The 26,403-nt window shown below is 34.8% G+C and overlaps 1 protein-coding gene across 4 annotated transcripts in view; it reads left to right on the forward strand.

Annotated features, from left to right (window-relative positions):
- The window catches only part of LOC149822948 (ADP-ribosylation factor GTPase-activating protein AGD5-like), a 43,428-nt gene that overhangs the window by 13,756 nt on the left and 3,269 nt on the right, over positions 1-26,403 (forward strand). The window lies entirely within an intron of this gene.

Below are 26,403 nucleotides of genomic sequence, written 5' to 3' on the forward strand. Positions count from 1 at the left end.
TGGTGGTTTAAAAATCACAATGAGGATCAGGTGGATTTTAACTCTCCAACCGATGTCTTTGAGGATGTGATGACTCTATATTTCATTTTGGTATTGTACCTAGAAGTGATGCTCTTCTTGTGAAAATGTCTTCAAAGAGACAATGTGCACAAAGGCACTAAATCTTCAATATGTGATATATGCACAAAAGGCACCAAAAGGGAACTTGAAACAAGTGTGCACAAAGGCACAACACATAAATGGAAACACAAATGCTCAAAGGCATAAAAAATAAGAACCTTTATTGAAGTGAACAGGAGCTTTGCTAGAAAGCTTAGCAAATACAAAGGGGGGTCAACCCTATATATAATACAAAAAGGAGCAAAGGAGGGGCTCCAAATTTGACGTTGGAGCCCCTCCAACGGTTAGAATTCTAACCGTTGGAGGGGTCCCAATGCCTATTGTGGGGTCCCTCAATAATAAAAAAGTAAAAATAAAAGAGGAAAAGAAAAAAGAAAACAACAACAACAACAACAACTACGCCTTCATCCCAAAACAATTGGGGTCGGCGATATGAACCAAAAAAGAAATTCATTTTGGGTCTTCCACATGAATCCTTTTCCTCCAATCATTTCTATCTAATGCCATATCCTCGGTGAGGTTCAAAGCATTCATATCCTTTCCTATCATCTCCATCCAAGTCTTCCTAGGCCTACCCCGACCTCTTTTAACTAATATATTTTCCCATTTCTCCAACCTTCTAACTGGAGCATCATTAGGCCTTCGCCGAATATGTCCAAACCACCGTAAACGATTATCTCGCATCTTATTTTCAATGGGTGCAACACCTACCTTCTTACGTATCTCCTCGTTCCGAATCTTATCTTTTATTGTATTTCCACACATCCATCTAAGCATCCGCATCTCAGCTACACTCATTTTTTGAATATGATGTCTCTTGGCAGCCCAACATTCCGTACCATATAGTAAAGCGGGTCTAATAGTCGTCCTATAAAACTTTCCCTTCAACCGCAATGGCATTCTACGATCGCACAACACTCCAGTTGCACTTTTCCATTTCATCCACCCAACCTTTATCCTATGATTTACATCTCCATCAATTTCTCCATACTTTTGAATGATGGATCCCAAATATGTGAAATAATCATTCATCGGTATTTCTTGCTCACCAAGCTTCACTACACTCCCATCACTACTTCGTTGCTTACTAAACCGACATTCCATATATTCAGTCTTACTCTTACTCAACTTAAAACCTCTAGCTTCCAATGTCTGTCTCCATAATTCTAACTTAGCATTAACCCCAGCTCTAGACTCATTAATCAAAACAATATCATCAGCAAACAACATACACCATGGTACATTTTCTTGAATTGATCTCGTAAGCTCATCCATCACTATCGCAAATAGGAAAGGGCTTAAAGCAGATCCTTGATGTAACCCAACCGTTATCGGAAAATTGGTTGTCACCCCTCCACAAGTGCGGACATTGGTTACTACTCCTTCATACATATCTTTAATTATATTAATGTACTTGAGAGAAACACCTTTCTTCATCATTGTCCACCAGAGAACGTCCCTAGGTACTCTATCGTATGCCTTCTCTAAATCAATAAAAACCATATGCAAATATTTGTTCCTCTCTCTATATCTTTCAATAAGTTGTCTAAGAAGATGTATAGCTTCCATAGTTGATCTTCCAGGCATAAAACCAAATTGATTCTCCGATATCATGACAACCTTCCTCAACCTAGACTCAATCACCCTCTCCCAAAGTTACGAACATATTAAAAAATATGAATATGCGGAAAAGGAAGAGAAATGACAAAATTACCCTTATCGGGTATTACAAAATGAATACATTTCTTTTTTATATATATAAGTACATATGCATATATATAAATATATAAATATAAATATATATATATATATATATACATATTTTAACACCCTCTCAAACTTACGGTGTAATGACTGAAAGTTTGCCAAGGAGAAAATGAAAGCGTGGTGAATACAACGCTTTAGTGAAAAAGTCAGCTAGCTGATATTTTGATGTCACATACGGCAAATCAATGACATTCTTTGGGTATTCTTCTTTAACATAGTGACAATCCATCTCGATATACTTTGTGCGCTCATGAAAAGTGTGATTCTTTGCAATATATAGCACTTTTATTGTTGCAGCATAGCTTTGTAGGCCCTTGAGCACTAACTCCCATTTCTTTCAGTAATTGTCGAATTCAAACAATCTCCATAGTGGTGGTTGCCATGGCTCGATATTTCTCTTCTATGGAGGATAAGGACACCTTCTGTTGTTTCTTGCATCTCCACGAAACTAAAGATTTTTCTAAAAAGACACAAAAACCAGTGGTGAAGTGACGATTATTTGGGCCACCTCCCCAATCAGAGTCAGTATAGGCAATTAAATTTAGTTAAGAAGATGAGGATAAAAATACTCCCTTATTTATGGATCTTTTTACATATCGAATAATCTGAAGAACAACACTCATATGAACTGATGTTGACGCATGTTGAAATTAGCTTGCAACAATGCACTGCATGAGAGATATCTGGTCTGATGATGCTAAGGTACATTAATGAACCAACCAGTTGCCGATAAGGAGTAGGGTTTTCTAGGAGAATCCCATCATCAATCTTCATCTTTGCCCCTACTACTTCAGGAGTTTCACAAGTCTTGTCATCTGAGATACTTGACCTGTCAATAACCTCAAAAGCAAGCTTAGTTTGGGATAAAAGGCAACCCCTGTGGGAATAGGCAACTTCAATGCCCCAAAAATACGTCAGAAAGCCTAAATCTGACATTTCAAATTTTTCTGTTAGAGTAACTTGATTCTCTTGATTCCTACTACATCATTACCTTTGATCAACATATAATAACAAAATTACAATACCTGCATCAAAGTTCTTGACAAATAAAGCAGTGTCAGTATAGCATGAGACAAACTCATTTTCTACCATTATGCTGGTAAATCGATCATACCAAGCCTTGGGGGCTTGTTTTAAACCATAAAGAGTTTTTCGTAAATGAATCACTTTATCTTTTGGGATCTCCTTACCTGAAAGAGCATCCATATACACTTCTTTATTAACATCCCCATTCAAAAAGACATTTTTGACATCCATTTGATAGATGTTTCATTTTTTAATTGAGGCAATGGTAATGAGACATCTAACAGTAACCATACGTGTAACGGGAGCAAATGTTTCATCATAGTCTATTCCATATTCTTGACTATACTCTTTGACAACTAGATGTGCTTTGTATCTTTCAAGAGATCCATCCCTTTTGGTCTTGACCTTGAAAACCCATCTACACCCTATAGTCTTCTTTCCTTTAGGAAGATTTTGAAATTCCCATGTCTTAGGTTTTCTAGGAGCTTTAAGTTCATTATCCATAGCTTCTCTCCATTCAATACTCTTTTTAGCTTCTTCAAAGTTTTTAGGTTCCACATATGAGTGAATGGCGCTAAGACAAACTCTATATCTTGAAAATGAATCATATGATATAAACCTAGAGGAAAATTTTCTAGTCCTATCGGTTCTTCGAGGATTTATCTCTTGTGAAGATGTAGGTTCACTCGGTTCACTATATTTTTCAATTGCACTTCTAAAAGTGCTGTTATCTCTATGAGCATAAGTGATAGGGTCATTAGATATTCCTTCTTCAATATGATGATTGGTAGATTGATGAAAAGAGTTGTTATTTTCCTCTACTTCATTATCACTAATATCTTCATCACTAGAGATATCATCATCTCTAGTCAAGAATTCAAACAAGAAAGAATAGTCAGCATTCTCTTCATGTACTTCATTTTTTTCAAAGCCCCTAATGTTTTCTAAGAAGGTTACATTTCTAGACACATATAATTGTCATTCTTAATATTATAACATCGAAACCCTTTTTGAGTTTCGGAATATCCAAGAAATGCACAAGGAATAGCTTTTGGTGAGAGCTTATCATTTTTATCCGTAAGTATAAAATATTTGCATTAAAAAAATTTTAATCTATTGTAGTCGGGTTCTTTTTGGTATAATTTTTCAAAAGGAGAGATTTTACTTAAATTTTTTGGATGAAAGGCGATTTATAAGGTAAATGAATGCAAGGGCCGCCTCGGCCCAAAATCTTTTTGGAATGTTATGAGAAATGAGTAAGGTTCTAGTGGTTTCAATGATATGTCTATGTTTTCTTTCGGTTAAACCGTTTTGTTGAGGTATATTTGGACAAGACTTTTGATGAACAATTCTGTAATTCTCAAGATAGTTTTTAAACTCATTTGATAGATACTCACCTCCGGAGTCGATTTTAAGAATCTTTAAGTTTTCATTAAATTGATTTTTAATCATCATGTGATATGTTTTAAATGAAGCAAAAACCTCATGTTTATGTTTAAGAGAGTATATCTAACAATATCTAGAGTAATCATCAACAAAAATAACATAATATGCAAACCCTCCTTTTGATATAATGGATGTTGGTCTCCATACATCCGAATGAACAAGTTCAAATGATTTAGTTGAAAACATAGATCTCTGTTCAAAAGGCAAGCTTTTCATTTTTTCAAGAATACAATCATTACTAAGTAAAATCACCTTTACAAAGATTTTTAACAAAATGCAAATAAGAATTTGATTACATTGGGATGCCCAAGTCTTTTGTGCCACACGTTTATATCTCTGTGTTGGGCAACATTACAAAAAAGTGCCTTGGTATTTGAAGAAAATCCACATAGTGCAAATCTCCCTTCTTAGAGCCTTCTCTAATCAACTCTTCAGACCGGTGATCCTGTATCCAACATTTGTTAGATGAGAATTTTATATCACACTATGGTCCGAGAGTTGAGATACCAAAAGTAAATTTAAATTTAGAAACAAAAGATGGAGATATATTTTTTGAATATTTGGAAAGAGAAAAAATATTTGGAGTCATATGAAAGGAGGCATCCGAATCCAAAAGCCTAGATATCTTACCGAGAAGGGAGAAGGTTGACATGACGGCCCAGGAAGTGGCTCCTTTGAGGAGAGGTTGAAGGGCTTCCACGATTTGGCTTAGGGATAGAGCTCCGTTGGTGGAATTCGATGGCCCTTCTTCCATATGTGGTTAAAATGTGGTAGACATAGCTATCATCTTCTTTCATTTAGGACATACCGGTTTAATGTGTCTCGATTCTTTAAAAAAATGACATAATTTTGCTATAATCTCTTCTTCCATATTGGCCACCATTTTCTTTCTCTCCTTGATTTTTGAAATGAGGGGGATTGTATGTCTTTAAATTGTTTCTCGGTCTAGAAATGACATATGTTCCTTCATTTTTTTCTTTGTTTGAAGGAATAACGGGAACACTTAGATTGGTCTTGCTCATTTCCATACAAGTTTCTTTTCCACTTAACTTAGTAAGAACATTTTCAAGTGGTGGAGAAGTGAAGGAAGATAGAAGAGAAGATCGAATTTGTTCAAATTCAGGTTTAAGCCCATTCAAAAAATTAAAAAATCGATCTTCTTCTAGTTGTTTGTATCGAAGCTTAATGGCTTCCCCACTCCATTTTGGCTCAAGCATGACAAGCTCATCCCAAATGGAGGATAATTTGACGAAATATTCTCTAATAGATAATTTGCCTTGTTGAAGGGTCAAAGCTCTCTTTTGTAAGTAATATTTGTGGGACAAGTCCCTTGAAGTGTACATTCTCTCAAGGTATTCCCATACTTGAGATGTCTTCTTAAACTTCAAAATATTTGCGTTGATACGGGTCTCAAAGGAAGAAAAAATCTATGAGAGGATTTTGTAATTCTTCATCTCCCATTCCTCATGCTTCTTATTGTATTCTTCAAAAGCCTTCTCTCTTTTTTCCCCATCAAGAACCTTAATTTCACCTTTTTTAATATTGGTGATTTTTTGTTCGGGTTCGGGAATAGTGCCTTGAATGTATTCCGAAAGGCCCTTTCTGAAATGAGCCTCCATATTGTCGGCCCAAACATGATAGTTTGAGCCATTGAGTTTGAAACCAAGAGAGAAGTGGGAATCCTTTTCCGCCATAGAGAATATCTATTAGAGAAAGAAAGGAACAAGAGTTCAAGTATAGAAGCTCTTACCACAATGGGCCTTATAAACTCACTTGATATGGTGTGTTGCTCTTAAAAGAGGATTGCAACAATTCTTCACGCCAAAATGCAAAGATGAAGAAAGAGTCACACTTTTTTGAGGCAACCACCGGAGTATAGTAAAACACGAGCTAACCTTTTAGTAACCTGACTCTGATACCATGTGAAAATGTCTTCAAAGAGACAATGTGCACAAAGGCACTAAATCCTCAATATGTGATATGTGCACAAAAGGCACCAAAAGAGAACTTGAAACAAGTGTGCACAAAGGCACAACACATAAATGGAAACACAAATGCTTAAAGGCATAAAAAATAAGAACCTTTATTGAAGTGAATAGGAGCTTTGCTTGAAAGCTTAGCAAATACAACAGGGGGTCACCCCTATATATAATACAAAAAAGAGCAAAGGAGGGGCTCCAAAGTAGACGTTAGAGCCCCTCCAGCAATTAAAATTCTAACCGTTGGAGGGGTCCCAACGCCTATTGTGGGGCCCCTCAATAATAAAAAAGAAAAAATAAGAGGAAAAAAATTTAAAAAAAATAAAAATAAAAATAAAAATAAAAATAAAAATACAAACATATTAAAAAATATGAATATGCACAAAAGGAAGAGAAATGACAAAATTACCCTTATCAGGTATTACAAAATGAATACATTTCTTTTATATATATATCTATATATATAAGTACATATGCATATATATATGTGTCTTATATATATATAGATACATATTTTAACACTTCTAGCCTCCAAGTACCTAGGTTCTTCGATATCCACAACTTGTCACGACCCCAAAACAATTCTATAATTGGTCATGTCTTAGGGCATGACTTTGATCTGTTCATTTCTGACATTGGGTATTCAATAAACCTGACAAGCTTTACAAAGGCATGAGAAAATGAATATTTATAGAGCATTTGTGCAGCTCTTAACTAAAACTATACTTTTATTTCCACTTCTAATACAAGCCCAAAATATGGTTTTGGAGACATTTATAAGAGTCTTTAGTACATAAAGCTGACAAAACAAATGACCTCAAATTTTTTTATCATTTTCTATCAATATCCTTGTCCATGATTGTCTTTCTAAAAACTTTACAACTATTACCATCCACCTTTATTCTAAAAAACACAATAATTTTGTATAAGCTATCACTGCCCAGAAAGTTACTAATTACTATCCATCCATTAGAGTGAGGTTCATTTTCGAAATAGTCATTTAAGGAGCATTGCTTGTATAAACCTCTTTTGAAAATTCAAACCTTTTAATAATAATATCTCAAAACTCCGGGCCACTTTTGAGAAGAATTTATTCAAAGAAATTAACTTTCTAAGACATAGTTCTCTTTTAGAAAAAACCATTTACAATTAACCTTTGAAATCTTGAAATATGGTATAATCCTTAGTTCAGTTTTGATAGCATTGGTTTAAACAATACTTTAAACAATAACCATTGGCATAAACATTACTTTAAAAATTTATTGTCTTAAAATCTTGTCCAAATCACTACCTACCAAAGCTTCAAGGGTTGGACAAAATCTCTTTGTTACTACTGATGAGCCAAAACATTTAATCTCATTATGCAACAATTACCAACTCGTGATGGGTCCACTTATAATAATTCAAAACTTAATAGGGGTCAAAGCATGATGCCAATACTCTCCACAGGTAACATTTCATCCCATTAACTCAATCAAAGGTTTCATCCAACCCAGAACTAATACATTGAGTTAATAAAACTTCCATTATAAGTCTATGGGCCATATAACATTTAACACCCAACACCAGAGGTCTTCCTCGAAAGATGCATTGAGGAATACTTAACCAATCAACGGTTCGATACATGTATAGTACAAAAACGATTGAACATTCTTAAATTAATAAATGCTTTAAAACCGAAAACCATTTTGCTCGGAAAATCACAAATATTTTCAATCAATAAATCAATGAATATAAATTTTAAATCTTTTTAAATAAGCAATTTCTTGAAACAAACATATATTCATTTATGAAATCATAAGTGTGAATAGTCCTTTGAAAACACTATATGTGTATTTTTTTTAAATCATAGGTATGAACAATCCTTAAAATAAATTTTTTTGAAATCATAGGTGGCGTAGGCTTTTTCAATCATGCTGAAGTATATAAAAAATGAATAGCTTTACACTTATGACCAATAAATCCAATAATTATGAAAGATGAAACGATTCTTGTCATTATAACTGGCGTTAACAATTTATAATGAAAGGAGTATCTCTACTTTAATAATCAAAATTTAACTCTAATCACAAGTAGCAATTGGCAATTTACTATAATTATGAGTATAAAAATTGTAACTTACTTTAGTCATGAATGGTAAAATATACTCTAATTTCAAAATGAAAATTTCTAACTTATTTCAAAATGTATTTCTCATTAAAATATTTTTATAATTTTAAATTGTAACCAACAACTTATTCTCACTAGGGAAGGTAAATCCTAACTTTAGGTTAATTTTTAATTACAATTCATAAATCAAATCTTCAAAATGATTAATAGTTATTTACCTTGAACCTGGTTCCTCTCTCTATGGGATGACCTCTAGGTCTCTCTTCCTTGTCTCTATACCACAATTGATGGGGGAAAGAGGTCTCCATCCTTCCTCATTTATAGTATTCTTGTCCCACTAGGGTGCTGCCACCTAATCTGTCATGTGTCTTCTTTGTAATTAGCGTAACTATGTTCATGGACACCCAGCTACTTGAGGTGTCAATACCTTATTTGCTTTCATTTATGTATTGACACTTGGAAGCTCTTATTGACACACAACTACTAGGTGTATCTTTTCATTATGTTGTTATGCAACTAGTTGAAGATTTTGGGTTGGATCCTATTAGGTTTCATATTCAATTCCAAAATGGCATATTCAAATCCATACCCATACCGATCCAAATTCAAATCCATATCTGTATCCAATCCATTTCAGCTATTTTTCCTTTATATCCTTCTCCTACGATACTTTGACAACTATGACTCTGTGTTTGACTTTTATAGGTGACCTAAGTTTGACTTTTATAAAAGACTTAGGATATCCATCTCTTATAATTCTAGGATAATTATGACCATGGTTTGACTTTCTCAAAGGATCCAAGTTTGATGTTTACAAAAGACCTAGAATATCCGTCTCTTATAATTCTTGGATAATTATGACCATGGTTTGATTTTTCCAAGGGACCCAAGTTTGACTTTTATCAAAGACTTAGAATATTTGTCTTTCATAAATTTTGGATAATTATGACTATGGTTTGACTTTTTAGGGACAAGTTTGACTTTTACAGTGACTTACATTAGTATATTAGATTCAATATCATCCATTCAAAGCCAATATAGTCGGAGATGCCTTGAGTAGGAAAAACATTGAAATAATGACTCATAAGATAGCAAGCTTAAAAGTCCAACCAATGCTGATCCAAAGAATTAAAGATGCACATGAAGACGATCATTATTTGAGGGTTATAAAGAATAAAGCTGAAAAAGGTCTGAATCTAGACTTCAATATGCATAAAGATGGTATCGTACAAGGGGCGACTTTGTGTTCGTAATGATGCAAGTATAAATAAGGAAATATTAGAAGTACATCAAACTCAATATACTATGCACTTGAGCAATACGAAAATGAACTAACAACATGAAGGAGACTGCCCAGTTTGTATCCAAGTATCTCACCTGGGGACAAGATAAAGCAGATACTAAAAACCTGCTGGCTTGCTTCAACCCTTGCCAATTTTTGAATGAAAGTGAAAATATATAATAATAGATTTTGTTGCTAGACTGCCAAGAACTACAAATGGTTATGATACAATTTAGGTTATTATAGATTGACTAAATCATCCCATTTTCTAGCTATTAAGAAAACAACACTGAATCAACTAGCAAAATTATATATTTGAGAAATTTTGAGATTGCATGAAATCCCTATAACAATTGCATCTGACAGAGATCTTCAATTTACATCACGATTTTAGACAGGTTTGCAAGGGGCTGTGTAAAAAGTTACAATTTAGTACAACTTTTCATCTCTAAACTGATGGACAATCTGAGAGAATGATCCAGATATTAGAAGATCTGCTTAGAGCTTGTATAATTGACTTCAAGGGGAACTGGGATAACCACTTGCTTTTGATAGAGTTTTCTTACAATAATAACTTTTAGGCTAGTATTCAAATGGACCAATATAAAGCATTGTATGGGAGAAAATGCAGATTACCAGTTTGTTGGGAAGTAGGAGAAAGGAAGCTCATGGGACTAGAGTTGGTACTAGAAACCAAGTCACAAATATCGGTATTGGCTATATCTTTGTGAGGCTATTTCTTGTGATATTATAGGTTTGGTGATAAATCTTGAAAAAATTTTGGGGCTTAAAAAAAGAAAAAAAAATGAAAAAAAAACAAAAATAAGAAAGAATCATGTTTAGATAATAAAATACATATATAATAAAACATAAATAAATAATGCAAAATAAATAAGAAAAACACATTTAAGATTTAGAAAAAAAAATAACAATAATTTGATAATATCACAATATTATCAAATTGGCGATATTTCCAAAATATCATGATATTTTACCTATAATATCGTTTGCTGAAAATACAACGATAATACTGCGATATTTTGAAAATATCTCCTATATTGTAACTATGCTAGAAACCACATATAAAATAAAATTGATATGTGACCGACTTCACACTGCCCAAAGTGAACAAAAGAGTTATGCTGATAATTGAAGAAGGAATATGAAGTTTCAAGTTGGAGACCATGTGTTTATAAAAGTATCTCCTTACAAAGGAATCATGAGATTTGGGAAGAAAGGAAAGTAGAGTTTGAGATTTTGAAAAGGGTTGGAGAGGTTGCCTACAAAATAACCTTACCTCTCCATCTGTCAAACATTTGTGATGTATTTCATGTATCAATACTGCAGAATTAGGAGTCAGATCCATCACACATTATTCATTATAAGCCTGCTTAGTTGAGAGATGGTTTGACATACATTGAATAACCTGTGAGGATTCTGGTCCAAAAGGAGCAAGTTTTGCAGACCAAGGTTATATAAATGGTCAAAGTATTGTGGCAACACCAATACGAAGAAGAAACTGCTTGGGAGCATGAAGAGGAAATGAAAGCAAAATATCTAAACCTATTATGAGGTATGTGCTATATATAAGACTAAATTTCTTTTTTAAGGGGGGGATGTAATATACTGATCTAAGTCATTTGTAAATGACAAACTAAGATCATAATTATCTTGGAATTATAGGGTACAAATATTCTAAGACTTTGATAAAAATCAAACTTGGGTTCCCTGGGAAAGTCTTTTAAATTGTATCTCCTTTTATATATATATATATATTTGTATATACATAAAGAGAGATACATATACATATATATGTGATATATATAAATATATTTCTCTACTCATCTTCTTGTAAAACCCTCAGGGGTATCTTAGTCACTTCCTCCTTTTTACACATTCATACTTATGAATATGATTGTAATTTATTTTAATATTTTTTCTTTTTTTTTCTTTTCTTCTTTTTTATTATTGACCAAAGTTAACCTTGGAAAGGGGCCCATCACTAGTCGTTGGGCCCCTCCAATGGTTAGAATTCTAACTGTTGGAGGGGCTCTAACAGCTAGTGGAGCCCCTCCAAGGCCTCACTAAATGTGTTATAAATAGGGGTGTTCCCCCTTTGTATAGAATATGCTTGGAGCTTTGTTCTCCATTATTTTCAATAAAGATCCTTTATATTTTAGCATTTGTATTCTCTATTTGTACTTTAATGTACATTTATTCAAGTGTTCTTGTGCCTTTGTATACATTTCCCTTTGTGGAGTTTGTGCTTGTAGTGCACATTATCTTTTTTGAGATATTCTCACATGGTATCAGAGCAAGGTTGCCAAACGATTTGATTGTTTATTGGCGGTCATCTTGGGAAGCGTGCTCACACTTCCATTCTTGATTATTGGCGGAGGAAAACTCGTGCAATCCTCCTTAGTGCATCTCACCACAAGAAGTAAGATTCTCACTCTTTTTGAAGTTTTTTTTCTCTCTCAAAGTTGCCTCTATGGGGAAAAAGACTTTTATTTCTCCCTTGAATTTAAACTAAATGGATCCAACTATCATGTTTGGGCCGAAAATATGGAGGCTCACATTAAGGGTAAAGGTCTTTGGAGATATGTCAAAGGCACTATTCCCGAACCCGAACCTAAAATCACCATCCTTGAAAAAGACGAAATTAAGGTTCTTGATGGTGAAGAGAGGGAAAAAGCCTTTGAAGAGTACAACAAAAGGCATGGAGATTGGGAAATAAAGAACTACAAGATTCTTTCATAGTTCTTCTCTACCGTTGAAACAAGAATAAATGCTAATATCTTGAAGTTCAAGAAAGCATTTCAAGCTTAGTAATATCTTGAGAGAATGTACACATCAAGAGACTTATCCCATAAGTATTATCTCAAAAAGAAGGCATTAACCCTTCAACAAGGAAAAATGTGCGTTAGAGAATATTTTGCTGAATTATCCACCATTTAGGATGAACTTGTTCTTCAAGAACCCAAATGGAGTGGAGAGGCAATTGAGCTAAGACATAAGCAATTAGAAGATGATCACTTTCTCAATTTTTTAAATGGTATTAGACCCGAGTTCGATCCAACTAGATCCTCTCTCTTGTCTTTTTCGTCTCCACCTCTAGAGGATGTGCTTACCAAACTAAGTGGAGAAGAAACTAGATTGAGAATGAATAAAACCAATCAAAGTGTGTTGGTCGTTCACTCTAAAGATGAGGATGAGGGAGCCTATGCCGTTTCTAGACCGGGGAATAATGTAAAAGCATGGTTGCCAGTTGAGGAAGCGGGAGCGGGAAGCGATACGGGAAGTGGGAGCGGGAAGCGAGGCACTTTCAAAATTTTAGGAAGCGGGGAAGCGTGGGACCACTTAGGAGTGATTCAGGAAGTGTCTCGGAAGCGTCTCGGAAGCGAAAAAAATAAAAATAAAAAATACAAAAAATTGAAAAAACAGGGGAAGCGTGGGGGAAGCGAGGGGGAAGCGTGATGGGAAGCGCGCTTCCCATTAAAGGGAAGTGCGTCCCCCATTAAAGGGAAACACGCTTCCCAAAAAAGGGGGACGCTTCCCCCCACGCTTCGGAAGCGCGAGCTTTCGCGCTTCCGAAGCGCGCTTCCCCTTTTAGCTAGGCGCTTCCGGTAACCCTGTGTAAAAGCATATAACCCCCCTTATTTCAATAAAAATCAAGGAGGAAAAGAAAATGGTGGGCAATATAGTAGAAGAGACTATAGCAAAATCATATGTTACTTTTGCAAAGAATCGAGACATATTAAACCGGTATGTCCAAAATGGAAAAGAATGGTGACTATGTCTGCTACATTCCAACCAACCAAGGAGGAAGGATCATCAACTTCGTAGAATGCCACATTGTCTCTAAATCAAATCATGGTGTTAAAATATATCTATCTATCTATCTATATATATATTGTAACCAAAATACCCAACAAGGGTATTTTGGTCTTTTCACTATAATAGGCATCAGCCCATTAGGGGCTGACAACCTTTTTCACCTTTTTACTTTTTGTTTTTTATAATTTTTTGTTTTTTACTGTTGGGCCAGCTCCAATATAGCTGTTGGAGCTGCTCCCAACAGTCATAAATATGACCGTTGGGAGCAGCGCAACAGCCACATTGGCTGCCCCCTTTAGCCTCTTGTATTATAAATAGGCCTCATGGCCTTTGGGTTATTTCATCTCTTTTTCAAGAGAGTTTTCTATGCAATATACTTTCTCATTTAACACTTGTGTGGGTGGTGTGATTATTCAATAAGTGTTCCCACTTGAACACTTGATTGAGGTGTGTGTTCTTGCATATTCATCGGATTCGATCCACTTTATTACATGGTATCAAAGCTTGGGTGTTCCAAAATTTGTTTTTAGAGAAGATCGTGACAATATCAAGAGGAGGATCATGAGCTTGGCAAAATACAATAAATCATGAATTGTTGCATCGGAAAGTGGACCACTTTGGAAAAAAGTCTTGTATTTTCTTCCTCGTTCTCTCTTTCTTTTTCTTTCTCTCTCTATCCACTTGTTGTAAATGGAGAATGAGAGGGAGGTAATAGTCCTTATTCCCATACACCTAAATGGCATAAACTATGTGACATGGGCATCCATAGTAAAACATAAAATGAAAAAGGACTTTGGGGATTGGTTGACGACACCGAAAATGAGCCTAAACTCATTCTTACAAAAATCGAGAATGAAAAAGAAGTTGCGCTTCAAGGATAGAAAATGACTAAAGCCATTTCCGATTATGAGAAAAGATGGAAGGAACGGAGGATGGGTCATTCCAAAATTATTGGATGACTCATCAATAGTGTGGACATCCACAAGTGTTCTAGTTTGACGAAGTTTGACTTCGCTAGTGATGCATGAAAATACCTTAAAGACATGTATAGTCTTAAGGATATCACACATATATGTAACGTCCAAAACAAAGTAAGGACCATGACTCAAGAAGAGATGAGCATAAGGGAATACTACAATGCTCTCTCTCTTCTTTGGGATGAATTGGCTCTTCTCGAACCAAAGTGGCATTGCCCACAAGATGTCGAACTCTGCAAAAATTAAATCAAAGCGGAGCATTTCTATCAATTCATAAATGGGCTTAGGCCCGAATTTGAAGGAACTAAATCCGCTCTTCTTCGTAGAGGAGGGGTCCCTTCCATAGTTGAAACTGTTGACGAATTAACGATGAAAAAAAATAGATTGAAAAAGCCATCCACTTCTAAAGATGAAGAATCCGTGCTTGCTATGTCAAAGCCTGAAAATCATACCAAGAGCTATAAACCACCTTATTTTTTAAGAAATGAGAACGGTAGAAATTCCAACAACTATGAAAAGAGGGGTGATCATGATTTTAAAAGGGGTGAAAAAATTATTTGTTATCATTGTTATGAACCAGGACACATCAAACCTTTTTGTCCCAAAAGAAAGGAGGATCATAAAGAAGACAAAAGAGTGACTTCAGTTGAAAGGAGTGAAATGGACGACTTCAAATGCATCGGCTCACTCTCTTTTATCTCAATTAATGGAGGCACTACAACCTATGCTTAAAGCTCAAGCTACTTATTCGAGAGCAGCCATATCTACAAGTGACAACCATGGTAAGACCTCTTGGATTCTTGACTCCGGTGCTTCATTTCATATGACTCCTAATGAGTCCATATTGACCAAATGCAAGTTTAATCTAAATGATTGTGTTTCAATTGTTGATGGCACATCTTTGAAAATTAAAAGTTTTGGTATTATAAAAAAACACCTATCTTTCACATACCAAACATTAGAGTAGTACCAAAATTAAATTTAAATCTTTTATCGGTTTCTCAAATTGCGGATTATGGTTACAAAATAGTTTTTTCATCTAATGATTGTCTAATACAGGATCTTCAGTCTGGGAAGCCGATTGGGCGAGGCCATAAAAGAGATCTCTATGTCATGGACAATTTTGAATTACTAAAACAACTTTTTCATAATTTTGTGGAAAATAAAGATATAGAAATTTGACACAAAAGACTAGGACACCCTAGTGTGACCAAATTACAATTGTTTTCATTTCTTTGAAATCGTAAAGAAAAAAATTTTGTATGTGAAGATTGCATTCTTGGCAAAATGAAGTCTTTACCTTTTGGACCAAGACACCTTATAACTAAGAATCCATTTGAATTAGTGCATTCAGATGTATGGGAACCGACTCCGGTTGTGTCCAAAGGAGGTGTTTCCTATTATGTTGTGTTTGTAGACGATTATAGTAGACACTCTTGGATATTCTTTCTAAAACACAAATCAGAAGTATTTGATTGTTTTAAAAAATTGCATAGTTATATAAAGAATCAATTTAAAACCAATATTCAAATCTTTAGAACCGATTCCGGGGGAGAATTTGTGTCAAAAGAGTTTGAAAATTATCTTGACCTAAATAGGATTGTTCATTAAAAATCGTGTTCATACACTCCTCAACAAAATAGACTTGCCGAAAGAAAGCATAAACACATTATTGAGACCACTAGAACACTTCTAGTATCTAGAAATGTTCCAAAATATTTTTGGGCCGAAGCCGCCCTTACGACGGTCTATTTGATAAATAGAATGCCTTCAAAAAATATTGAAAATGTCTCTCCTATTAAAAAACTTTGTAAAATGTATCCTGATTACAAAAGGTTGAGGATCTTCGGGTGCAAGTGTTTTGTTGTTACCAACAAGAATGATAAACTCTCTCCTAAAGCAATTCCGTGTTTTTAACTTTTTAGGTTATGCCGAAAACCAAAAAGGATATAGGTGTTATGACATTGAAAACAAATTGTATGTTTCTCGAAATGTTACATTCCTTGAAAATGAAAACAGTTTTAGCAAAGAAAAAATCCAAGAGAGTTGTGATTATTCATTCCTTTTTGACCTAGTCAATGATAAGTGTGAAAATATTCATGAAAGTGAAGATATGCATGAGGCAAATGAGAATGTGAGAAGGAATCTTGATGATATAGACCTATCTCACAGTAATTTACAAACTTATGCTTGACGTACCGAAGGTCACCCACCATGTGCCCTAAAAGGATACTCTCAAAACCAAGAAGAAGATTCTTTTAGCCTTAGAAAATCTATAAGAATTTCAAAAGCTCCTAGTAGATTTGTATCATATGATTCTTTTGAACCAAAGTATAGATCGTATCTAACGACCATTCACACGTATTTTGAACCTCAATCATACCATGAGGATAAACATCATCAAGAATGGGTTAAGGCCATGAACGATGACTTACAAGCATTAAAAAGAGCAAAAACTTGGGAAATCCAAACATTACCTAAAAGAAGAAAAACTATAGGATGCAGATGGGTATACAAGGTAAAAACCTAGTACGATGGAACATTAGAAAGATATAAAGTTAGGTTAGTGGCTAAATGATATAATCAAGAATATGAGATAGACCATGATGAGACGTTTGCCCCAGTCGCTCGAACGACCACTGTTAGAACTCTCATTGCTATAGCATCGATTAGGAAATGGCCTATATTTTAAATGGATGTTAAAAATGCATTTTTAAATGGTAATCTGGATGAAGAGGCGTACATGGATCCTCCACCAGGCTTGACTTTAGCACATGGGAAAACTCTTCAGTTACGTAAAGCCTTATATGGCTTGAAACAAGCCCCCAAAGCTTGGTATGATAGGTTTAGTAATCTGATGACACCACTTCATTTTAAATCTTGCTTTACTGACACTACATTGTTTGTTAAGTCTTCTAATGCAGGAATGATGATCCTACTTCTTTACGTAGATGATATGATAATCACAGGAGATGATAAGCAAGGAGTTAACCATATCAAAGATGTGCTTAAAACCAACTTTGATATGATAGATCTTGGTTTTTTACGATACTTTCTTGGAATAAAAGTTGTTTACTCACATCGTGGTTATTTTTTGTTACATACTAAATACGCAGCGGAGATCATTGAAAGATCAGGACTCTCAGATGAAAAATTGGTCGATACTCCGAAAGTCATAGATGCCAAAATGAAGAAAGATGATGGAAAGCCCTTGCAAGATCCAACACCCTAAAGACAAATGATTAGGGTTTTGTCTTATCTTTATATTACCCATCCTGATATCTCATGCTATTCATTCTGCTAGTCAATTTCAGCATGCTCCTACTACAGTGCATATGAGTGCTGTAATGAGAATTGTTAGATATATTAAAAAATCTATTAATCTTGACTTGTTTTTATCATCCTTCTCCTCACTAGAAGTCATTGCATATTCTGATTCAGATTGGGAAGGGGATGTCAATGATAGACGCTCAACCATTGGTTTATGTGTATTTGTAGGTGACTCCCTAATTTCATGGCGATGCAAAAAAGCAACAGAATGTGTCACTCTCCTCCACTGAAGCTGAGTATCGTGCCATGGCGATAATTACGTCTGAGTTAGTGTGGCTAAGACAACTTCTCGAAGACTTGGGGGTTCATATTGCAGAACCTTCAAGATTATGTTGTGACAACAAGAGCGTTGTATATATTGCAAGTAATCATATATTTCATGAGAGGACGAAATACATTGAGATGGATTGCCACTACGTTCGTGAAGAATTTCTGAGAAAGACCATCACATTGTCCTATGTTTCGTCTGAATATCAATTAGCAGATTTCTTCGCCAAAGCGCTTTCGTCTCCAAGATTTCACTTCTTACTTGGCAAACTCTCGATTGTTCCACCATGAGTTTGAGGGGGGGGGGGTGTTAATATATATATATATATATATTGTAACCGAAATACCCAGGAAGAGTATTTCGGTCTTTTCATTGTAATAGGCATCAGCCTTAATGGGCTGACAACCTTTTTCACCTTTATACTTTTTGTTTTTTACTGTTGGATCTGGTCCCAACAGTCATAAATATGACCGTTGGGAGCAGCCCAACAACCATATTGGCTGCCCCCTTTAGCCTCTTGTATTATAAATAAGCCTCATGGCCTTTGTATTATTTCATCTCTTTTTCAAGAGAGTTTTCTATGCAATATACTTTCTCATTTGACCCTTGTGTGGGTGGTGTGATTATTCAATCAAGTGTTCTCACTTGAACACTTGATTGAGGTGTGTGCTCTTGCATATTCATCGGATTCGATCCACTTCATTACACATGGAAGGTCTTCAACCTCTCCTCAAGGGATCCATTTCGGGAGCCGCCATGTCAACCTTCTCTCCTCCTGGTAAGACTCTTTGGCTTTTAGATTCGGGTGCATCCTTTTATATGACTCCAAATATTTTGAGTCTTTCTAAATATACCAAAAAATTTTCATCTTCTTTTGTCTCTACCGTCGATGGAGCTTCTCTTAAAATAAAAAGAATTAGAGATTTTGAAAAACAAGGTTTTTTTATTCCTAAAGTTAGATTTATTTCAAAATTAAATCTAAATTTGCTTTCTGTCTCTCAACTATCGGATCATGGGTGTGATATCAAATTCTCATCAAATAAATGTTGGATACAGGATCGCCGGTCTGGGAAGTTAATTGGAGAAGGCTCTAGGAAAGGAGATCTATACTATATGGAGTTTCTTCAAATTCCAAAACACTCTTTTTGTAATATTGCCTAACATAAAGATATAAATGTTTGACATAATTGCCTTGGGCATCCAAATATTGTTAAACTTTCTTATTTACATTTTGCTAAAAATCCATGTAAAGACAACTTCAATTGTAATTATTGTATTCATGAAAATATGAGAAGCTCACCTTTTGGACAAAGAACCATGTTTTCAACAAAACCATTTGAAATTGTTCATTCAGATGTATGGGGACCGACACCCGTTGTATCTAAGGGAGGTTTTTCTTATTATGTTATTTATGTTGATGATTATTCAAGATATTGTTAGATATATTTTCTCAAACATAGACATGAAGTCTTTTCTACCTTTAAGACATATCATATGACGATACAAAATCAATTCAATAGTAAATTACAAATTCTTAGGATTGATTTCAGAGTAGAATACCTTTCAAATGAGTTTAAAAGTTATATTAAAAGCAATGAGATTATTCATCAAAGATCATGTCTCAAAATACCACAACAAAATGGCTTAGCCGAACGAAAACATAGACATATAATTGAAATCACTAGGACCTTATTTCTCAAAACATTCAAAAAAGATTTTGGGCCGAAGCGGCCTTCACATCGGTTTATCTCATAAGCCGCCTTTATTAAAAATTTTGAAGCAAATATCTCATTTTGAAATTTAACATAAAAAAGAACCAGACTACAATAGATTAAGAATTTTTTGTTGTAAATGTTTTGTCCTCACTGACAAAAATGATAAACTATCTCCCAAAGTCATCCCTTGTGCATTCCTTGGATATTCGGAAATGCAGAAGGGATTTAGGCGTTATGATATTCAAAGTGATAAACTATATGTTTCAAGAAATGTAACTTTTTTAGAAAATATGAGTGGATTTGATGAACATAAAACTCTTGAAGATAATGCCGATTACTCCTTGTTTGAGCTATTATCTAAAAATGAGGATATTTTTAGTGATGATGAAGTGATTGATGACAGGCAAATGAGTGAAATTATTCCGTTACCTATTTAACATGAAGAAGAAATGACTGATGAACCAATTGCATATACGCATAGAGATAGAAATACATTCAGAAGTGCAATTGAAAAGTATAGTGAACCTATCTTAAACCACTCACGAAGAACCGAAAGACCTAGAAGAAATTCTTCTAGATTTATATCCTATGAACCGTTCTCACCAAAACATAGGGTATGTCTTAGTGCCATTCATTCATATGAAGAACCTAGAAATTTCGAAGAAGCCAATAAAATGATAGAATGGAGGGATACAACAACAACAACAACAACAACAACAACAACTACGCCTTCATCCCAAAACAATTGGGGTCAACGATATGAACCAAAAAAAGAAATTCATTTTGGGTCTTCCACATGAATCCTTTTCCTCCAATCATTTCTATCCAATGCCATGTCCTCGGTGAGGTTCAAAGCATTCATATCCTTTCTTATCATCTCCATCCAAGTCTTCCTAGGCCTACCCCGACCTCTTTTAACTAATATATTTTTCCATTTCTCCAACCTTCTAACTGGAGCATCATTAGGCCTTCACCGAATATGTCCAAACCACCGTAAACGATTCTTTCGCATCTTATTTTCAATGGGTGCAACACCTACCTTCTTACGTATCTCCTCGTTTCGAATCTTATCTTTTATTGTATTTCCACACATCCATCTAAGCATCCGCATCTCAGCTACACTCATTTTTTGAATATGATGTCTCTTGGCAGCCCAACATTCCGTACCATATAGTAAAGCGGGCCTAATAGTCGTCCTATAAAACTTTCCCTTCAACCGCAATGGCATTCTACTTTTGAATGAGGGATGCAATGGAAAAAAATAATAGGGTGTAGATGGGTTTTTAAAGAAAAAACTAAGAGTGACGGGAGTCTTGAAAGATATAATGACGACTTGTTGCAAAAGGCTATAGCCAAGAATACAACATGGATTACGAGAAAACTTTTGCTCCTGTTGCGTGAATGGTCACCGTCCTGTGTTTGATCACTATTGCATCCATTAAAAAATGTAACGTATACCAAATGAATGTAAAAAATGCATTCTTAAATGGGGATCTAAATGAAGAAGTTTACATGGATGCACCTCCAGGCATGAATGTACCAAAGGGTAAAGTTCTTCGTCTAAAAAAAACACTTTATGGTTTGAAGCAAGCCCCCAAGGCTTAGTATGATCGATTTAACGAAGTAATGGTACAAAATGATTTTAATTCATGTTATACTGACATTGCCTTGTTTGTGAAAAGGTCTGATGCAGAAATTGTAATTTTACTACTATATGTTGATGATATGTTAATTACATGTAGTGATATCAAAGGGATCAAAAATATTAAAAACACATTAAAAGAAAGATTTGAGATGTCAGACTTAGGATATCTGACATACTTTTTAGGCATTGAAGTTGCCTATTCTCACAAGTTTTTTTTTTTGTCACATACTAAACTTGCATGCGAGGTTATTGACAGATCAAACATTACAGACGATAAGGTCTGTGAGACTCTTGAAGTTGTAGGATCCAAAATGAAGATTAATGAGCGAGTACTTTTAGACGATCCTGCTCATTACCGGCAACTTGTGGGGTCACTAATGTACCTTAACATTACAAGGTCAGACATCTCGCATGCCGTACACGTTGAAAGTCAATTTCAGCATACCCCTACATCCGTCCATATGGGCGCCGTTCTCTGAGTTATCAGATACATAAGGGGGACCATAAATAAAAGAATGTTTCTTTCCTTATCTTTGGATTTAAATCTAATTGCTTATACTGACTTTGATTGAGGATGTGACCCAAATAACCGTCACTCTACCACAGGTTTCTGTATTTTTTAGGAGAATCACTGGTCTCATGCAAAAAACAACAAAAAGTGTCTCTATCATCCACTGAAGCAGAATATCGAGCCATGACCTCTACAACTATGAAAATTGTTTGGATTCATCAGTTATTACAAGACATGGGGATTCAGATTCAGGGACCCACGAAGTTGTGTTGTGATAATAACAGTGCAATCTATATTGCTAAAAATCACACCTTTCATGAGCAGACAAAGCTTATTGAGATGGACTGCCACTATGCTAGAGAAGCATATTTGTAAAAAGTCATAGATCTTCCTTATGTCACTTCGGAATATCAGTTGACAGATTTCTTCACAAAAGCGCTCTGCTCTCCTAGATTCAACTTTCTTCTCGGCAAACTTTTGGTCATTGCACCCTAAGTTTGAGGGAAGGTGTTAAATTGTATCTCCTTTTATATATATATTTGTATATACATAAGGAGAGATACATACATATATATATATATATATATATATATTTCTCTACTCATCTTCTTGTAAAACCCTTAGGGGTATTTTAGTCATTTCCTCCTTTTTACTCATATTCTTAATTATGAATATGATTGTAATTTATTTTAATCTTTTTTATTTTCTTTCTTTTTCTTTTTTATTGTTGACCAAAGTCAACCTTGGAAAGGGGCCCATCACTAGTCGTTGGGCCCCTCCAACGGTTAGAATTCTAACCGTTGGACCAATAGTTGGAGGGGCTCCAATAGCTAGTGGAGCCCCTCCAAGGCCTCACTAAATGTGTTATAAATAGGGGTGTTCCCCCTTTGTATAGAATATGCGTGGAGCTTTGTTCTCCATTATTTTCAATAAAGATCCTTTATATTTTAGCATTGGTATTCTCTATTTGTACCTTTGTGTACATTTATTCAAGTGTTCTTGTGCCTTTGTATACATTTCCCTTTGTGGAGTTTGTGCTTGTAGTGCACATTATCTCTTTTGAGATATTCTCACAAAGTCCAACCATGATAATAATTTTTCAAAGACTACAAGGGTCAAACATTCTAAATCTTTTGTAAAAGGCAAACTTGGGTCTTCTGAAAAAGTCACACTATGGTCACAATTATATGAGGCAGATATTTTAGGTAACTTGTAAAAGTCAAATATAGGTCACTTGTAAAAGTCAAACCTACAATCATAATTGTCCAAGTGTTATAGGAGAACGATAAAAGAAATAACAAAAAGGGCTGCAATGGGTTGGACATAATTGGGTATTCGATCTAGATCCAACATAGTTTGGATCCTAAGAGTTTTCAGATATAGATATGAATTTGGATATCATTTTGAGTGTGTATGGATTAGATATGCTATTTTGGATTTAGATTTGGATTAACAATAAGGTCCAATCCAAGTACTCAAACTTGCCATATGACAAAATAATGGAAAGACACAAGAAGTAGTTGTGTGTCAACCTCAACCTATTATGTGTCAATACATAAATGAAAACAAATAAGGAATAAACACTTCACGTAGCTAAGTGTTCATAAATATGGTTACACCAAAAACAAGAGGACATATGGCGGATTAGGTGGTAGCACTTTAGTGGGGCTGAAAAACTATAAATAGGGTGGGTGGGAGGGGGATGACGATCTCTTTCCCCCATCATTTGTAGTGTAGAGATAAGGAGTAGAGACCTAGAGGCCATCCCATAGAGAGAGAAAGAGAGATGAACCAAGTTGAAGGTAAGTTACTAGTTATCATTTTGAAGTTAGAATTGTAGTTTGAATTATAACTTAGATTCATTTTGAAGTTAGTTAGGACTTACCGTCCATAGTTTAAGTAAGTTATTAGTTACCATTTAAAATTAGAGTTATATTTTGAAGCAAATGAGTAATTTTCATTTTGAAATTAAAGTTATATTTTAACTTATGTAACTAGAATACATTTTGAAGTAAATTACATTTTACCATTTATGATCAGATTAAGTTACAATTTTTTACTCATAATTAGAGTAAATTACCAATTGCTACTTGTGATTTGAGTTAGATTTCGATGCTCTTTCCATTATAAATTGTTGATGCAAGTTATGATGATAAAAATCTTTTCATCTTTCGTAATGGTTGAATTTATTGGTCATAATTGTAAAACTATTATTTTTATATACTTCAACATGATTGAAAAATCCCACAATACCTATGGTTTTAAAAATTATTATTTTAAGGATTGTTCATACCTATGGTTTCAAAAAATAAATATACGGTATTTTCAAAGGACTATTACACCTATGATTTCTGAAATGAATATATGTTTGTCACAAAAAAGCTGTTCATTTAAAAAGATTTAGAATTTATATTCACTGATTTATTGATTGAATGCGTATATGATTTTCTAAGCAAAATGATTTTCAGTTTTAAAGTATTTGTGAATTTAAGAATGTTTAATCGCTTCTGTACTGTATATGTATCGAATCGTCGACTGGTTAAGTGTCCCTCGATGCATTTTTTGACAAAGACCTCTGGTGTTGGGTGTTAAATGTTATATAACCCAATGACTTATCATGGGAGTTCTATTAACTCAGTGGACTGGTCTTGGGTTGACTGAATCCTTTGATTAAGTCAATGGGATGAAATATTACCTGTGAAGGGTATTGACATCGTGCTTTGACTCCTCTTAGGTTCTAAACTATTACAAGTGAACCCCTCACCAGTTGGTAATTGTTGGCAAATGAGATTAACATTAAATGTTTTGGTTCATCAGTAGTAGCCAAGGGATTTTGTCAAACCCTCAAAGCTTTGGTGGGTAGTGATTTGGACATGATTTTAGGACAATAAAGTTATAAAGTTACGTTTATACCAATGGTTATTGTTTAAAGCTTCAAACTAATGCAATGGAAAGTGAACTAATGATTGTACCCTATTTCAAGATTCTAAAGGATAATTGTAAATTTGTTTTTCGAAAGAGGTTTTCACAATAAACCGTTTTCCAACAAAGCAATGCTTGTTAGATGATTATTTCAAAAAAATAAACCTAACACTCTAATGGATGGGTGGTAATTAGTAACTTACTGAGCAATGGTAGAATTACTGTGCTTTTCAGAATGAAGTTGGGGGTATTAGTTGTCAGGCATTTTGAAAGGATAATGGTGGACCAGGACACTGAGAAAGAGTGAAGAGTTTGAGTCATTTGTTTTGTTATCTTATGTATTGAAGGTCTTTGTAAATGTTCCCCAAACCAGATTTTGGGCTTGTATTAGAAATTGAAATAAAAGTACGGTTTTTAGTAAATAGATTTGCACAAATCTCTGGAAATGTTTATTTTCTCTTGCTTTTGTAAAGCTTTGTTGGGTTACCCACCATCAGAAATGAAGGGCTTATAGTGTCACCCCCTGAGACATGACCAGTTGGGGTCTGTTTTGGGGGCATGACAGGTTGTGGTATCAGCAAAATGGTCCATAATATTTTGCCTACCATCAACTGCATTCAACCCATCCAATATGCATATGCCCTTGAATTTTACAATTCTTATGATCGGTACAAAGGTCTTCTCTTCCAGGAAATCCCTTCAGATATTTCAGTATGTTATTATAAAACTTGCAAGCTAAGCTTGAGAGACGTATGAAGTAACTCATTAAAGTAACTGAATGAGTAGTGTCAGGTATGGTGATAGTAAGTTAAATAATTTTTCCTAGGAACCTTTGAGACGTTGAAGCATCTTCACAACCTGGCTTGAAGGTTTGGTGCTGGTGGATGGATCATATTCATCCTTTTGATACAGATTCTTTTCTTACTCAGCAACTTATGTCCTAAGAACATATAGAAAAGCACCTTAACCTTTGTTGTCAAATGAAAAACTGAAAAGTGATCAAATAAGGTAGCTGAACTGGTCAGAATCGCACAATCCTAGCTGAGGGTTCACAGGTTTGAATCTGGTTGGGGACTATTCCCCCAGCTTGTATAAAAAAGAAATACAATTCAAACATGGTTTCTAACTTTTGATTTCTTCCAGGCCATCTTTGTTGACTGTGTACCCATTCTCATATAAATTTTTTGTGATCAATTGTTTGAACCTCCGTTCTGAGAACTGTGCACTGATTTTGATGTGGGCCCCATGCTGAGAATTGAGGCATTGAATCATTGGATCTTAAATCAGGAAGTTTCATATTCAAATTTACACTGAAATGCACTGATCTCTGCCCTTGGGGAAGGCGCACATGGGGGGGGGGGGGGTGGCACAAAAGAGCAACCAAATGCCTCCTAATCCTTTGGAAACATATAGAGGAATTGCTCTAATAAAAAATATCTGTACTTGATTAGTTTTAAAGTACCCTATAT

Source organism: Nuphar pumila, chromosome 11, assembly GCF_984573655.1.
Source record: "Nuphar pumila chromosome 11, dmNupPumi1.hap1.1, whole genome shotgun sequence".
NCBI lineage: Eukaryota > Viridiplantae > Streptophyta > Magnoliopsida > Nymphaeales > Nymphaeaceae > Nuphar > Nuphar pumila.